The sequence below is a fragment of the Numenius arquata genome, chromosome 17 (genome assembly GCF_964106895.1).
Source record: "Numenius arquata chromosome 17, bNumArq3.hap1.1, whole genome shotgun sequence".
NCBI classification, from domain to species: Eukaryota; Metazoa; Chordata; class Aves; order Charadriiformes; family Scolopacidae; genus Numenius; species Numenius arquata.
Window position 1 is genome coordinate 1,843,272 of NC_133592.1, and position 17,301 is coordinate 1,860,572.

Consider the following 17,301-nt stretch of genomic DNA (forward strand, 5'->3'; position numbering starts at 1 on the left):
GCATATGTAAATGATGTTTTTACTTTTTAAAATTGTCTGATATTTGAAATTCCATGTGATGGGCAACGGGTTAATGTGTATGTAAATGACTTCTCAAAGCTGAATGAGATCTGCAGGGTACAAATGTGTACCAGCTTTCTTCTGATATTACAAGATGCTCTTTCTACCCTGGTGGCAGAAGTGTAATTACTTTGGCAAGGCTGATTATTCTCTGTTGTCATTGTATAATATCAGGAAGACCTGGCATATCTCTTCCTAGATATCAAATGGTTTCTTAGAGCGTTACTCTCTAGGGTAATTCTTTTCCTTCCTGAGATGACATATCAGTCAGCAGTGAAAACCAAGCCCAGAGCTTTCCAAGGTTGAAGTACGAGGCCCAAATTTAGCCCTAGATGATGTGTCCATGAGGGGTGATGGAGCCTCATGCAAAGGCTCAGGCACAAGGACTCCTGGGGAGGAGGAACAGGGATGGAGGAGCTCTGAGATGCTCCAATGGGAAGGTTTCTAAGTGAGCTGGAAGCCCAGGAGCTATCTCAGCTCTTACCCTATTGCCTTATGCTGAAGGAGATGCTAAACTCATTAGCATATTTAGAGCCAGAGGATAATCAGAAAGGAAAACAAAAAAGGGAATGTGAACATTGAAAGCACTTTGTCATGTGGCGGGCCCGGTGCCAACGTTCCCCCCACGCTGCAGTGCACATCCCTCCCGTGCCCCCTCCTGGCCCCCCTGCACCCACCCTTGCTTCAGGACTACAAAGCCATCCCAGGGAAAAACCAACACCACTCCAGAAAAAAAACCAAAACACAACAAAAGCCCCCCTCACAACAATGGTCTGTCAGGCGTGATTTACTGTGCCTGCATCCACTGGGCAAGCTTCATTGAGCAAGCTCAATCCTCCGGGTTCCCACACTGGTTTGCTTTCCTGCAGCTCAATGGGACACAAAGACACAAGTAGATGGGCAGTAAATAAAACTGATGTCTTTTGTGTCATTGTGTGGGGGCCTTTCTCTGGGGGAGGCAGAATAAATGAAGTGTGAAATGTGATATGAAATCAATTTCTCCTCTCGGGGGGGCCGGGCTGGGAGGGAGTAGGTGGGCTTTCTCATGGTCTCAGGGATGCCCAGGAATACATTTTTCATCAGTTTGTTGAGCTGGTTAAAGAAAACCACACTTCTCTCTTGCACTTGCCCAAGTTCCCACTTTTTCCTGTGTATTAAAGTCAAGATTGATATAAGGAATGATAAGTATCAGGAATTGGCATCCCTCTTGATCTGCCTCAGTGTATACAAGATAATAACAGCCCTTCTTCTGTAGGAGCACAGTTCCCCAAGGCCAGATGTATATATCTGGGGGTTAGGGGTGGCCTCCTCTTTTCTATGCTGCAGTACATCAGAGTTTCTTGCACACCCTTCATCCCTTGGCACTGACCACATCACCACCTCGCTGCTCCCTCCCCCTCAAAACAGTCCACCCTGGACTATCAGAAAGGATTTTGGTGGAGAAACAAACACTGCACCCCATGCAGCGTGTCCTCACCTCAAATAAATGTGCAGAGCACGGTGGGTGTTCGCAGAGAGCGGGAACTTGTCCGTGTCTGAAGATGTGGCCTCCAGGCGTGGTTGTTTTCTTTTCGTTCTGTGGATTTTTTTATTCAAGCTGCTTCTGATGTGAAGTGTGGGATTTCTGCAGTTATGCAAAAATGATAAAGAACAGGAAATCAAACAGGGTACTTTGGACATGCTAGGGAAAAGAGAATAGCAAAATTTATATACTGTGTATGTAGATGAGATATTCCAGGAATAAACTGCCAAACAATATCATAAATTAAATAATATCAAACACGATTTCCTCATTAGTGTCTCCCACAACATCCCCCTCCCTGGACTCGCTGCAATAATCCTGTCTGCTGCATGTATTCAAGCAGTGGGATGTCTTAAAAATCAAGTTGATACTATGAGAGTCCTCTTTTCTCCTGCAAATACTTGAATTTTCTCTTCTCTTTCCACCCCCAGATTCTCCTAAGGTGTACAACAGCCCAGGCTCAGTTTTGCATCCTCGTCAGCCTGAGCATTCCCGCAGCCACCACCCCTCCAGCTCAGCATCCGGACCAAACCTCAGCCGGGGCGGCTGCACCTTTCCCCTTTGTCTGGCTCTCCCCCTCCCAGATTTTACCCCCACGTGTCCGTGCTCAGCCCGTGTGTCCCTGCGTGGTGAACAGCGGGGGATGATCCTCTCCAGAAAGCGCTGCATCCCATCAGGGACTTTTACCTTTTCTATCGAGGGAAATTTTGAGCAGCGCTTATTGCGGCCAGATTCCCACCGCTACACCTGGGCTGGCTTGTACCCCTCGGGAAACAGAAAGCAGCTTTTAAGGTCGTGTCACTGACACTGCCAACAGCCAGAGCACCCTCGGGGTCGGGGTGGGCAGGATGGGCACAGCTGGGCACCGCGGCCCCTCTGCCCAGGAGCATCCAGCCCATCCGGACATGCATCCAGCCTGCACGACACCTGCCTGTCTCTTCCCATGGGATAGAGGGGAAGGAACGCTCGGACGCCTTTCTTTTTACGCAGTGGAGGGTAAAAGATCCCAAGGATCTTGCCACGGAGCGTGACTTTGAGCTGAATCACAAAGCGGGATAGTGCAGAGGAGTTTTTTCTGCTGTTGTATTTCTTTTCTTGTTTAGCATCACCCCCTGGATGGGTTGACGAAGGTGCTGCAGCGTAACTGTTGAATGTTAACTGTCACACCTCTTAATCTGCTTAGGATGGTTCGTTTGATTTGGAAATTGTAATATAAAATATAAACGCACCACCACAAGCCTTCGCATCAGCTTTAGAAAAGCTGAATTTATTATTATATTTTTTTCTTGTAGGAATTTCATCTGTCTCCCTGCAATTACTGTTACACTGCTATATTTAAACACTAATTTTATTCTGAACATTCGTAACACCTGCAATTGCAGAGTGGTTACTGATAGCGGCAGAGACGGCAGCGTCCACAGTAGGTGCGACTGTGATTTCTCCCGGGGAATTACCCGGGGTGTTAGATTGCTTCTGCAAACTGCCACAGCCCGAGAAAGGCAGTTGTTTCTGTGCTCAGCACATTGTTCGCTCCCTCAACAGATGGAACAGATTAGCTGGGCCCTGAAATGTTGTTAAATAAAATACGCAAAAAGAAAATACAATTATTGCTAAAGTGAAAACATACCGCATGGGATTATTAAGAGACCAAGATGTTTTACATTTTAAGGATGTTCTTCGGTTTTTTTTCCATCCTTCGTGCACCAAAACCTTGCAGGGGTAGTGTTAAACTTTTTCATCTGATCTCGGGGAGCTCTCCCGCTGCAGAGCTGTGTCATCCCCGCGAGGGACGGGGCTGCCCTCTCCTCCCCAGCCCAGCACTCAGGGCTCCATGGTGGGATTTCCAGGGGCCAAGTCAGTGTTTTCTCCCCCCTCACTGAGCTCCAGGCACGCACAGGGTCGGGGCTTGGCACAGCTTGTGTCCACTATGTGAAGTGCAAGTTTTATCTGACGCTTCTCCCCCATAATTCTCCCCCATTTCACTCAGCTCATGGTGGAGTGAAAACCTATTGCCAGGAGCTTTCCCCTCTGTAAGAAAAGTTCTCCAACTGGGATTTTTCACCAGATCCCATCTATGGCTCTGGCCTTCTAAATTCTCCGATGAGTTTCTGCTCTGTGATAAACTCAGTCTAACAATCATTATTGATTTTAGTAATACTAACAAAGATTATTTTTTAAGTGGCCTGCAGGCCTTCTTGATCTAATGATGATCACTTTGGGTGGGAGGTCTTTACTAATTGCAGGGGTACACGCAAGAGGAGGGGAGGTGGAGATGGATAACACGAGCGCTGGAGTGAGCATTTCTATAGAAAATACAACCAGGTTTAAAACAGCGCGGGTGATTCGTTAATGATTCCCCTGCTCAGAGAGTTAGGCAGTGCCGGGTTAATGAATTTATTTGAGCATGTGCTTAATGGCTTTTCTGAATCTAGCTGCAGGAATGCAACGCTTTGCAGACATTTTCAGGTGTGTGATGATAATAAATCACTTTTTAAATGGTCTTAGAAAGGGAGTTTTGAATTAAGCTGCATCCATTAATGTTCGAGGTCTCTCCTGAGCATCACTCGATCTCCTTAATGTTCCTCAACCTAAATCATCTCATTAATGAGGTATGAAAAATACATTCAGCTGCTTGAAACTGTTCTCTTCCATTTGGCTTTTAATGACTGGGGGGATCCTGGTGATTGGTGGCTGCTGACAGAACTTCTCCCCAGAAATCCAGACTGGCTTTTCACCATGCTGTCACTCACCGGTGTCTGGCCATGGAAATGAGCACCTCTGGGAGTGAGCTTGCAGGAGATGTTCAGCACAACACATCTGTACTGCAGAGCTACTGCAGTGCCCACAGCTGGGGAAGGGAGGAACACAACCAGTGGCTCCCATACTAATTAATTTGAAAGTACACTTATTAGACAGCAGTTGGTAAACACAAAGCAGTAGATATCCCCCACTTCAAATAGATTTTCTTTCAGCAACATGGAAAATTCCATTCCCATTAATTTAAAAAGGTCATTCAAGCAGTATTATAGAGTTGCAGAAATTAGTGGAAACCCCCCCAAAGACTGTTCTAGTTAAGATGCTTTGCCAACTGAAGAGTGGGAATATTGCTGATGGCTTACCAAAAAAATTCTGATGCAAACAGAATAGATCAAAATAGATCACAAAATACAGTGTCACTGATTTTTATAAGGTGGGCCATGTACCTTCAAAAGAAATGTGACTTTTTAGCAGAATGCTGATGGGATCACATGGGTGGTTTTCCCTGTCGTGGTACCTTGAGAATGCGTATGTGTGAATTTCTCTGTGTGTGTGTGTGTGTGTATACATAAATATTTGTTTCAAATTTTGACATTTCCTGTTCTAATAAAAAAAGTGAAGGTCTGTGATATGTCCAATATGCTGCTTTTTTAATATGCAGGGATATTTCTTTGGTGGAAAACTTTTCAGAAAACTAAATATTAGGGCAAGTATCATGGAATGTATTTGCCATGGCAAAGATAATAACCAGCAACATGAAACTGCTGACCAATCCTTTGCATTTTAAAAATGTTGTGCAGATTCATGGAAAAGAGGGAGTCCAGTGAAACTGAAGGGAGCAGCTTTTGATGACAACTCACTTTCCCGTAAAAAACACTTGCTTATAGCAGAATCAAGTTAAAATGGTGAACAAAGCGGAGTTTCGTTTCATAATATTGTAACTACACGCGGAATTTGCCCCACACATTGTCAGCTGCCCACATGTGTCCTCCAGGATGAAGGGTCACCAACAGTTTGTGGTGTGAGATCTCATGTTAATGCAGGACTGTGTGCTTCTCCTGTAGAGCATCAGCTTCTGGACAAGCCAGCCCTACCACTGCCAAGAACCTTCACCTATTGTACTCTATCACAGTCACATCACTCAAGATCAGATCTTACTAATCAGGTAGATAGATAGTCTCTAAATGCTGTTTTCAGTGCATTGGCTTCCTAAACTCCTGTGCGACCAAGCCAAAATCTTAATGTAGCTTTCTTATTAATTAAATGACCTTCCACAAGCTTAGACCATAAAATCCTCTCTCTACTCCACAATTAAACATGATGACCATTGACTGGGAGATAGGGCCTCATCCTTGCCTTGGCTTCAACCCAGTTGTAGAGATGGTGAATTGGTTAATAGCATAACAGGCTGGATTTAAATCGAAACTCTGCCATAGCCACCCCAGGTAATTTTATCAAATTACTTAATTCATCAGTATCTCAGATTCCCCAGTGAGACTTCAGGAAGAAAACCATTTTCCTACATCACATGAAGTGTTCAAGTGTTTTGCAAAGAGGCCTCCATGATGTACTTAGGGATTTCCTATATGGAAGCCTAAACACCTAAAATCCTGTCAGAACCCCTCAAAATGTTCCAGTCCAATAAAGTTCAAATGGGGAATAACACATTTGTTAAAACAGGCAAAATTTTATATTAAGAGGATGACATGGCCAAGAGACCATACATACCTCAAAAGAAAATGAAGACAAGACTATCCAGCCAAGGTAAACTGAATTGGCGTGGTCAGTGTTTTTAAGATTTTAGAGACACTTGGAATGAAAGAGGGAAAAAAACCACAGCCAAGTCTCAGGCATCGCACAGTCTGTGTACACTCCAGGAGGAAACTTGGGTTATGAGCAAATATTTTAGTACAAATCAAATGCCTTCCAGGGATAAGCAGCTGGGAAGGCGGGAAGAAATTAATATTGGAAGCTTTAGGACTTCCCAGAACCATTCTCTACCTCCTTGATTGAGGGAATTAACTTTTATTTTATTAACTTTTTAATGCCCTTCTCCCATCCAGGGTGCTCTCTCTGAATTGCTTCTCCCCTCCTCCAAAAGGGCTGCCCTGGGGATGTTGCTCTTCTTAGGCTTTAAGTAGCAGCTGGCTGTGATTAAGTGGATTGGGAGGATCAGTGCTTGATTAACTTTCTGCTGCTATTGGTTTGCCCAGGTTCCTGCAAGAGAATTAATCTCTTGGTTCGGCAGAATGTTGGGCTCTAATGGATACCAGACATTTCAAGCCCACCCAGAGTATGCAGTGACAGAGTCCTTGTTTTAATACATTCGGGCTTCGTGCTCCTGTTCTTCCAAAGGTAAAGGTTGTATGGGCATCAATGGGAATTTTTCTACTCTGCTTTTCAGTCTAGATATTCATAAATTTAACACCAGTTTCTGCCCAGCTCTGTGTCTTGCTTCCTGTTATTTAGTTATTGTCTTTTTCAGCAGCGAATGCAGTTAGACACCTTTTTCTTAACCAGAAATCTCTGTGTAAAGCCAGTAGAAGCAAAGCACGCCTGGAAGTATTGTGCTATGTGAAATGTTCTTTTATTACCCAAACTAGATACATGTGAAGGGTCTCAGAGCAGAGCCACTTGGCTGGCTCCTTGGCCAGACCTTTGGAAAGTGAGGGGCAGGGTGTCTGGGAGGGCCAGCTGTGTAGAGGACCATGGCCTTGATTTGCTGCAAGGACAGGAGAGCTTGCTGATCTTTTCAAAAAGTTACACTCACTGGCCAAAAGCTAAGTATAAGTATCCCTAAGGGGCCAAGCCTTGGACAGATTTTATAATGTTCTTTTCCCTTTCCAAACTGAACTACAGAAAGGTGTGATGGAACTGAGATGTCCACAAAGTAAAACAAAATATTCCTATTAACATGCATCATTAAGTGATCAAGAGTAACTCTACCTGCTATCATTTCCTGCTCCAGAGAAATCCTACAACATTATTAACAAATCTTGGGGCCTCAATAATTGAGCAGAAGCAGCAGCTTTCCCAAGGAACTTCTATTTAATTTAAATCATAAGGTAAAAATAGTAATAATCAAGAGAATAAAAATGGAAGCTTGGCTGTGCCTCTGTACTAAATTATGCCTTGATGGAAATGAATAAAGCACAAATGAAGTTCACAGGCATCTCCTAATTATATCACAAGGTTTTATTCCACTTGGTTTTTCATGAAAGACTTCTGATTTCTTTTTATTATTCTCCATGGAAGTATAACATACTGGTTAACCAGGAGAAAGGAAGCAAAAAAGATGAAACTCTTGATCACTCTCACTCTCTGTGTTTGTCGGGATAGATCAATTGTGGAGTTTAAACTGGGTATGGAAATTCACTGCTTGCAATATGGCTAAAAAGAAAGAGCATGGATGATTTAACAATTTACATAACCTGAGAGACTCAGCTGCAAATTGAATGAATGGCCCTCTTTGTTTCTCCAAACTGAAATAAAGAGAGGGGGAGAACAACAACAAAAAAAAGTTTCTTATATAATTGTCTCTGTGACTGGCATGTTAGGAAGTTTTATGTCTATTGGTGGAATTAAGACTGGGACATATTAGAAAACACAAAGCCGTGAAGGGGCAGTTAAGCAATCGTACATATCGACTAATAGAGAGTGACAGAGCCAGCCCCGCTGCACAAGCCCGTGCTTTGCTTTGCATTATTGTCCTCGTTAGATTTGGCCCCCTGTTCCAGTAGCCAGGCTTTGACAAGTCAGCCCTGCATTGGAGCGACCACAGCCCCAGAGCCTCTGAACTCCTAAAGATGTTGATAATCCCAAGAGTTCAGGACCGATGCATGGTTTTACAGGGTGCACGGTCTCCTCCAGGCGTGATTTTGTGGATTCAGTGTTCTCCTCCCACCAGAGACTGAACAAATCCCTTTACTGTAGAAGCCAAGGGGTTAAATTATTTGGCCTGTGTAGGTGTCACAGGCTGAACTACATTAACACCACGCTCCCTCTGGCCTTGACACACACGAATCTCTGAATGTGGAAGTATTTTGCTGTCTTTCTTATGTGGGCATGTATACTGTTGAGTGCGAATTCCTACGACAAAAGCCAGGCAAACCCTCAGCTGTGTTAGAAACCACAGTCACCCACTGGCCTCCAAATATTTACCATCTCGGGATGCCAGAGGGACAGCTGCCTCTGCTTTACCTGCTGCCTGGATCAATAGTCTTTAATTTTTAAGGCCTGTTAATCCAGCACGTTTTCACCAGCCTGAAAGTCACATTCAAATAAACAGCTGGAAATGAAAGTTGGGAGGGAAAGGCCGTGCTCACCAGAGTTCAAACCTCTGGCAAACATCTTGCTACAGCTCTGTGTGCAAGAGCAACTGGTGGCATATGGTGCGTATCTCCTCTCTAAAGCTAGTTCAAAAGGGAAAAACAAACTTCACCTTTTGGAATGTAACCAGCAGATGAAAACAAATTAACCGCTTTTTTAGTTGTTGTTGTACATTTTAACCCAATGTCTGTTTTAACGTCCTGCTTTACAGCTTTTTGTGATGAATTCTTCAATTTGCCACCTCCCTCTGAGTAGAATCAGTCCAAGTTGACAACTTCTCCATCAATCATGTCCAGAACACGCTGTTTCCAGTGCCTGGACCCCCATTCTCTGCTCGCTGCCCTACTCATCACAATAAACCATCTTTGGATGGAGACCACCTTTGCTTTCCGTGTCAGACATTGTCGGCATCATCAAATGGTAGCCTGTAGCGTGCATGTAATTTGGCTTTTTTGCTTTTTTTTTTCTAGCATTGACCTTTGTAATTGCATGAAAAATCTTAGTAAGGGATCATGGCATCATGCATGCTACAAGTTGGACACCATTTATTTCAGAGCAGGCCTTGACCATAGAACCCACATCATCTTTGCAGGTGTTTTAATAAACACCTGGGGCCTCATACAATTTACCCACAGTGCTTTCTGAGCCTTCATCAATACCACCTCCACCCTCTTTTATGTGCTTGTATTTTTAAGTACAATAGAATACTCCTAAGTGAGTGTTCTCTATGCAACTGATTTCACCACAATGACATCTTTGATTATAAAAAAACCGCCATGTTTCTAAGTGACATAAATGGTTTCTCTGTGATAAAATTTACAGTCCATCAGATAAACAAGTTGTCACTGAGTGTTCCCACTTCTGCTTCAGTAGAGAGATGAATAGACAAATCTGGCAGTGCTGAGAGACAACATATCTCTGTAACATGCCTGGGCAGGCTGGCATCATTAGGAATAGCTTTAGTTATGTGGGATTAACATTATAAATTGCTTTCCTTCCCGCACTCTGAAATGCAGAGTGTTTTTAGCATGCAGAGACAGCTCGGTTAGGCTTCTTGGCTATTAACGAAACTACAGTGTTTAGTTCAGCTTGACTGCCACCTTCTCCTGGCACCTCTACCATCTCCATCCCCTGCAATCTCATTTGTGTCTTGGAGTGGACACTGCCTTTATGCAGCATTTGCTGCCATGCTGTTGGAATCAGCCCAGTGGAAAGTCAACGACAGGATTTAACCACATGCAGAAAACATAGTGGACTTCACTGAAAGGGTGGTGGAATGATCATTCCTGGAAGTACTTAAAAGACAGGTAGACATGATGCTGAGGGAAACGGTTTAGTTGGTGGTTTTTGTCAGTGTTAAGTTGATGGTTGGACTCCATCTGAAAGGTCCATTCCAACCTAGAAAATTCTATGATTCCATGGAACACAGCTCAGACTTGGAAATGTGATTCTTTAGCTCTTCAGCTTTCTCAGCAAGGCAGAGAAGTGGCAGTGCTGGAAGGTTTCTTCATACAACCCTTTCAGAAACATGCAGCTTTTTGAGTCAATGAGTACTGATCCACGCTAAGTGAAGGGTCACCCATGCTACATGGACATGCTCTTTCCCTGACTTCCTATAGGACTTGTGAAAGGCCAGGAACAAAATTTGTGTCTCCTCCAACGGTCCTTGCTATATAGCCTAGGTGGGAAAGCTTCAACTTCACTGCCAAAAAAGTGTTCCCCTACCCTCATCAAAGTGCCTCCACGTCACCTCACCACCTCCTCTCCTCCCCTCTCATGTGCTCTGCATCCCTTCTTCGCCCGTGCCTATGCAGCAGGTTTCTCTGAAGGACTTCATATAGGATAGGAAACTATAAAAAGTTTCCATCATAACACCAAGCAGTAAATGTAGTGTTGGAAGCAGCCTTTTGTGTTTTTATGGAGGGAAACACTAAGGAAAGCACCTCTTGCCCAGCTGATCTTGTGCCATGAAAATCCAAGATGGACTTAGCAGAGACAGGGTCAACAATTATACCTTATTTCTAGCTGAGCTTGGCAATTACACTTGGAGAAAACATTTGGAGTGGAGCTTGAGTTTGTCATGTCTATTAAATCCAAGATGTGAAATTAAGAGAACCAAAATCTTTTCCTAACTATAAATATCCATCCAATGCCTTGATAATGTTTGTGAAGTCTAGCGCAGTTGAGTTTTGATTTACTCCACAGATTTTCTCAAAAAATATTTTGGATCCTTTAATAATAATAATTAAAAAAAAAAAAAAAGCAGCAAGAATTCAGAAAAATCTAAGCAAACAGAAAGGTTTTATCTTACAACAGAAACTTTATCCTCTCTGCTACAAAGAAACAAATAAAGAAGGATGAAAAAAATCAGGTTTTTTTATAAGTGCCAGGAAAAAAAGTCACATTTCAGTTCCTGGAAAGGAACTTGAAGGTTTGCATTGAGGATACAACCTGGCCAGACCCTTCCGTAGGAATCAAAGATGTTATTTTTTGTCTTTGATTCTTCTTGTCATTTTTTAAGCCCAGTTTACTTAGGAAATTATTATACTCTGAGTGTGTGTGTGTCTGCATGCAGGTGAACCCATTTACCTACAGTATTTTTTTAAACTTTCTCTATGTTTTTTTCTAGCTGTACACGATCTTACGCTGCTAAAGTTTTATGAAAATGAACAAATAGCAGAGATGCTAAAACGCATGGCATCAGTGAGGCCAAGATGCCAAGGGGAGCTCAACGCACTATTGGACTCCTCAGACTTCACACAGAAAAACAGATTTTCTAAATTGAAAAGTATAATAGTGATTTAACGAAAAACTGAAGCTTCAGTCATTGTAATTGTAACACTGATATAAGCAGAATGTCATGATCCCCTACCCATAAGAAACATCGCCAGTCTTTTAGTCCATAAAAATTTAAAAAATAAAAAAAAAAGGCTGTATCCAGCACATATGCCTATGAATATGGGTCAACTTTATCTTTCATTCTCAAAAATTTGAGATAGCAATGGTGGTTCTTTACCCACAGTCTGCTCCCAAAAATAATCAAGTATTTTGAGGTCTCCTTTTAGGGTACATTTTTTCTCATAAAAAATAACAAATGTCAATATCTGAACCACATTTAGGTATTTTATTTGATTTTTGGCTTGCCAACTAAAACAATTATTTGTGTCTTTATATGAAGGCACTTCACCATTTTTAAATAAATATTTAAATACTACTTCACAGGAAAAAATATTCATGTGGTTAGATGAGATATGCTGGAAAAATTAAGGCTGGTCCTCAAAGGCATGTCATGTTGTTACGCTTTCCTGTTCTTAATTTGGTTAATCCCTCTTCAAACTAAAAAATTCAGATCAGAGGAAAAAAGAAGGTATTTTTAAAAGAGCTTTGATACTCATAGCAGATTTCTTAATTAATTTTAATTTAGCAATTTTCTGCAAAAAAAAAAAAGGTATAAAATAACAACTCTAATCTATGTAATTTATCTGTTTTCTTGCTGATTGTGTTATATAAAGTCTGCTTCTCTGCCAGGCAAAGGACTCTCAATAGAAAATTTGAATCATAAACAGATTAAAAAGAGCAAGTGATATTTTTCATGTATGTTTGTAATCAAATAGGTGCCACTTCCATGAGCATTAGATTCCCATTTTTCCTCTAGAAACCTAGGAAGAAAAATATGAAAGGAAGAGAATTGATGAACACCCTGACCCAAACCCATGCTGTAAGTTCCTGGGGAATATTAGCAGCTTTTATTTAAGTAACTGTTGTAACAGAAAAAGGCTGATAAGTATTTGCATCCCACAAGCTACTGATGGAAAGACACGTGAAGTGAATCCCGGCCTTATGCCGGCAAAAAAAAAAAGATTCAATGGGAACAATAGACTAAAATTTCCCACCTTCTGGTAGCAGTTCTTCAAGCTGTGTTAGACTTACTCACACGTTGGGCTGGCAGAGAGGTTCGTTAGTTATGGCGTCACATTGGCAGTGGGGTTCAGCCTGGACTTCTGCATTGAATGCCCCCAAAGGCCATGGAAAGGCTTTGCTGGCCTTGGATCAAGGCCATGGAGGACTGAGGAAAAATCTCTGTTTTTCAGGCAGCATCATTTTGCTCTTGACGCTCGAGCCTCCCACCATTTTAGCCTCACCCTGTCTTTCTTAATTAGCTACTCCTGCTTCAAAAATGCTGATTGCTACCTTTGTTACCTGTTATCTTCACTGAGGAGCAAGACCTTGCTTAGAATTGGATATGGCTCTTTTAAGCAGTTAAGTATCGGCTTTCGGAGCTGCAATCCCCTGCGCTGCAGCGCTGTTAAAGGATAACCCATATCTTTGCTTGGTATGAAAAAACAATATTTTCCCTCAGGCACTGAGGCAAACACGAGGTAGCAAATCACACATTACTGGATTTCCAAACTATAGCCCTTTGGTCTACCTTATAATACTATTTTCCCTCTCCCAATGAATTGCATATCCGTTATTTTACCACCCAGTTTATTTGATCATCAGGGAAGATAAATGGCTTCTGCTGAAATATTAAACAAAGGGAAAATTAAAGTACTGGGAAGAGTAAACAATATAGTAAAGCACAATTTCCTTTCTGCTGCACGAACAAAATGTCTCTCTCTCTGTCTTGCTAAGTACCAGCCCACACGCTCAAATCCTGTCCATCGCCTCACACGTAACATTCTCACCAAAGTCGATGGGATTTATGTGTGTCTGGCTGAATTTTGAATTGAATGCAAGTGAATGAGGGTGTTCTAAATAAGGCTATCCCAAAAATAAAATTTATCAAGAAGTTTAGCATGTGGAGCATTTTACTTTCACTGCTTTTGTTCATGCTCCTTGCTTTCTTAGCATCATTTTAACCAAAGATAAAATGAAAAATGTTATTTCAGTTGGGCTTTGGGCAGTTCTTAATAAAAGCAGGTGGAGACTTGTCTGGACAAGAGCCCAGCCTGGTGTAAGTGCCTGCAGACGGCAGCGAGAACTGGCTCATCTGTCCGAACACCAACACTGGCCAGGGACCGCCAGTCCCTCCTCACCCGGGGATCTATCACGGGAAAAGCCTTCTTCAGGCTGAAGGGACTTGGTTAGCAGGTAGCGAGAAAGCGAGAAGGACCAACTTTTGTTCTGAGAGCTGATGTCTTTGATGGAGGTTGGATTCCTCCCCACAGCAGCCTGGAGAGGAGCAACTCCTGCAAGGCAACCCCACTCGTGTAAAGGCTACTCTGGGGCATCCACGTCGGCTCAGATGCTGTCAGCAGCCCAGGACACAGTTTGATTTTGAAAACTCCCAGGGGAAAACATGAAGTAACATCCAGGGCTGACAAATTTGCTCACTCATAGTTCATCCTCACTGCTGCTTTGGAAGGAAATGCCTTTATTTCAGCTCGCTGCTGCTTAGTTTAGAATTTTAGAAAGAAGTTTCTTATGGTATTCCAGAGGCTCAGTACTAGAACTCTGAAATAATTTAGTTTGACAGTTGATTGATGGGAAGGAAGGACTCGTTTCATATGGACTAGCCTCTATTCCATAGGAAACATCTGAGGATCACATTGATTTTTCTCATTTTCACACTGTTACAGCCCGATTTCTGAGTTTAGGTTGACTAATCATCAAAGGACTCGTTCTGATGGAAATATGACAAACGGCAGTTGCTCGGGATTTGCTCCACAGATCTTGATTCTCCTTTAAGTTTTACCAGTTTCACTTTGATTAATTTTTTCAGCAAAGCTACCCATCTATCAAAAAAAATTCTACTCACAGTAGTGATGGCAATTCCTTACTGTAGTGAGACAAGGCACCGATTTAATACTACTGGATTATTTCTGGGATCTGATGTGGATTTTCAGGCAAACTAAACAGTTATGAGGGGTGCAAATGGGTGACAGGAGCCAGAAGGGCCAGGAGAGGGGCAACAGGACAGCTCTACTCTGAGGAGCGGGGGAGTTTACAGGAAAGGAAGAAAATCATAGCGTTTGTGTAGTTGCAAGGACAGTGTTGAGGGTAGAACTGAAATCTCTTTTTGAAAGGCAACAGTCTCTGCCGGGGCTTCTCCGATGCTGCCCTGGCAGTGACCTCCATCCCACCCGAGAGCGCCTCTTTCTCCAGGGTGAAGGTAATTCAGATTCCATGCTAACTGAGGCCTGACCTTCCCCTTGACAGAGATGGATGCCCAGCTCTGCTAATGGTCTGTGGCGGCTTTGTGCCGCAGGTTTGCACCTCAAGCACTAACCTGGGACGAGCAAACTCGCTCCCCATTCAGATTGTGCTTCATCCGTGGTACCTGAGGTACCTGCTGCGTAACACACCGAGCACACCTCATGTTCTCCCTGTCATTCTCTCAAAGATGAATTATCGCCAAGCCGTGACACGTGCATGTGTGCACATCCACACATCCACAGACAGAACCACAGGAATATTTGGAAGTTGCAATGGTTTTGCAGATACTGATCTTCAGCTTTGTCTGCTCACCTGAGTGAGCAAAGACAGAAACCGCATATCGTTTTATGGTCTACGTTTATGTACAGAGAGAGAAAAATGCAAACCAAATTAGTATAGACATATATCTTTACTTAAGAAAAAAATAAGGGCTGGGAGGAACAACTAACTGACACTGATGCTGGTGCTGGTGCAGTTTTGTCACAAGGTATTTACCAGACTAGCTGGCGAGCAGCTTTCAACATCTCTGATTTTTTTCAGTATTCAGAGAAAAGCAGTTTGTAGGCAGGTCCTGAGCAAGTCTTAGATGAGAAACACCAGCGAGATCAGGCTGTGTGCTAACCATTTGCTATCCTTGTCTTCCTCTTCCCCTCTCACTCCATCCAGCCCTCTTAACCCTTCATCTTTCTGGCAAGGAATATTCTCCCAAAGCCAGGCTGGTTTCCACAGACACCCAGGTTAGCAAGGTCGCAGCACTCTTTACTCAAGAGCTTCACTTCCTTGATGGGTTAAAGAGATTTTTGAACAGTCCATGAGCCTTTAGGAAGTGCCGCTGCTGCAGACACAGAAACGTGGGCAGTTTCTAGAAAAGGTTTCACCCTTCTCCTTGGGATGGTGGGAATGGAGAGGAGAGGTCCACCCCAGCAAGTGGCCTCCCCAGTTTGGGAAAATTAAGGAAGCACCTCTTCCGGTTGGGGGGTTGCAGCACCCCCTGAGATGTGCTGTGTGGTACGTTACACGTACATCTTTAGAGCTGCACATAAGAAAGAAATCGATTCATTAAAATAAAAAAAAAATCTTTAAAGAAAACATTCTCCTGAACAATTGGGAGGAATGTTGGGCACCCTCTTTTTGGTGGCTGACTTCAGTCCCTCCAGGACACAGTTCTAATCTAACAAGGCATGAATTTAAATATATTAAGAGCTAAACAAAACACGGGGAGAATCAGAGAGGTGAAAAGTCAATGCCCCTCCTTGTCCTGCTGTCTTCTTTTTGTTGGCTGCTGGGCTGGGAGACACAAAATAAAACTGAGCAACATAACCTGTCTGAGTTTTATTCAAATCAGCCAATTAAAACATCAAGTTGAAATGTCAACGAACATGTTATGGCCACTCAGGAATTAAAGCAGGAAAGCATCTGTCTGTCTTCACCACAAAGAATTGAAGATTTTTAATTCCATTTCTGCAAAAGCTATGACATTAGATTACAGCCATGAAAAACACCATCTGCAATGTGCCCTGACTGGCTGGCTGTCATCAACTCTTGCTTTTACACAAAATTAGATTGAGTTAAACACCTTTTTTTTTTTTTTGTTATTATTATTCTCAGGAACTACTTATCATGCAGCGTTCTTTTCTCAAAGGTGTGCACCATACACCTTCTGACGTTGGCAGAACTTACTCAGCTCATTTCTACCTTTGCTTTCTGCTCCACTGCTGATTTAAATCAGAGGAAGACCTGGCCCATTTTGTCACAAGAACAGCCAGATTGAAGATCCTCCAGCTTTACATTTTCTCCAATATACAATCTTGAGAACTTAAGGCTGAATTTTAAGGGCAGGACATTGTGTTTGACACAGCCATCATTCCTTCACACCCACATCTTCTGGAGCTACACTTTTCTGATAGGAACTTGAGGTTTATAGTCCCGTACTTTGCAGGGAATCAATACCCACCCAGGCCAGTCCCGCAATCTCTTCTCAGTTATGCACAAGAAATGGTTCAAAAAAAGATTTTGTTAGATTTTGACCTGTTTCCACAAAAACGTGTGGTTTCAACAAGTCATCTTTCTTTTTAATGGAAGTATGTTGTGTTGAAGGATTCCCATTTGCGAGGTAACCAGATACTAGGCTGAGAGCTGAGAAGTGCTTAAGGTAGATTGAACCATTTGAACTTGTTTTTTTTTTTTTTAATTTGAAGTGCACTAGATACATAAGTGTTATTTTCCAGACAAATGTAATCCACACTTGGTCTAGCTACTCAAATTAATTCAAAGGGCCCCATTAGGAGTGTATCCTATAGATACACACATGCAAATGGAAACCAAGTCTCCAACATTCCACACACTAAAAAAACCCAAAACAAACAAACAAAAATCTCTCCATAATCCACATATTCAGCGTGCAAACGTATGTTTCCAGTTGCAGTAATTGGCAGGATAGCGTCTCATAAAAGTTCTGTGCAGGGCTGCTAGAG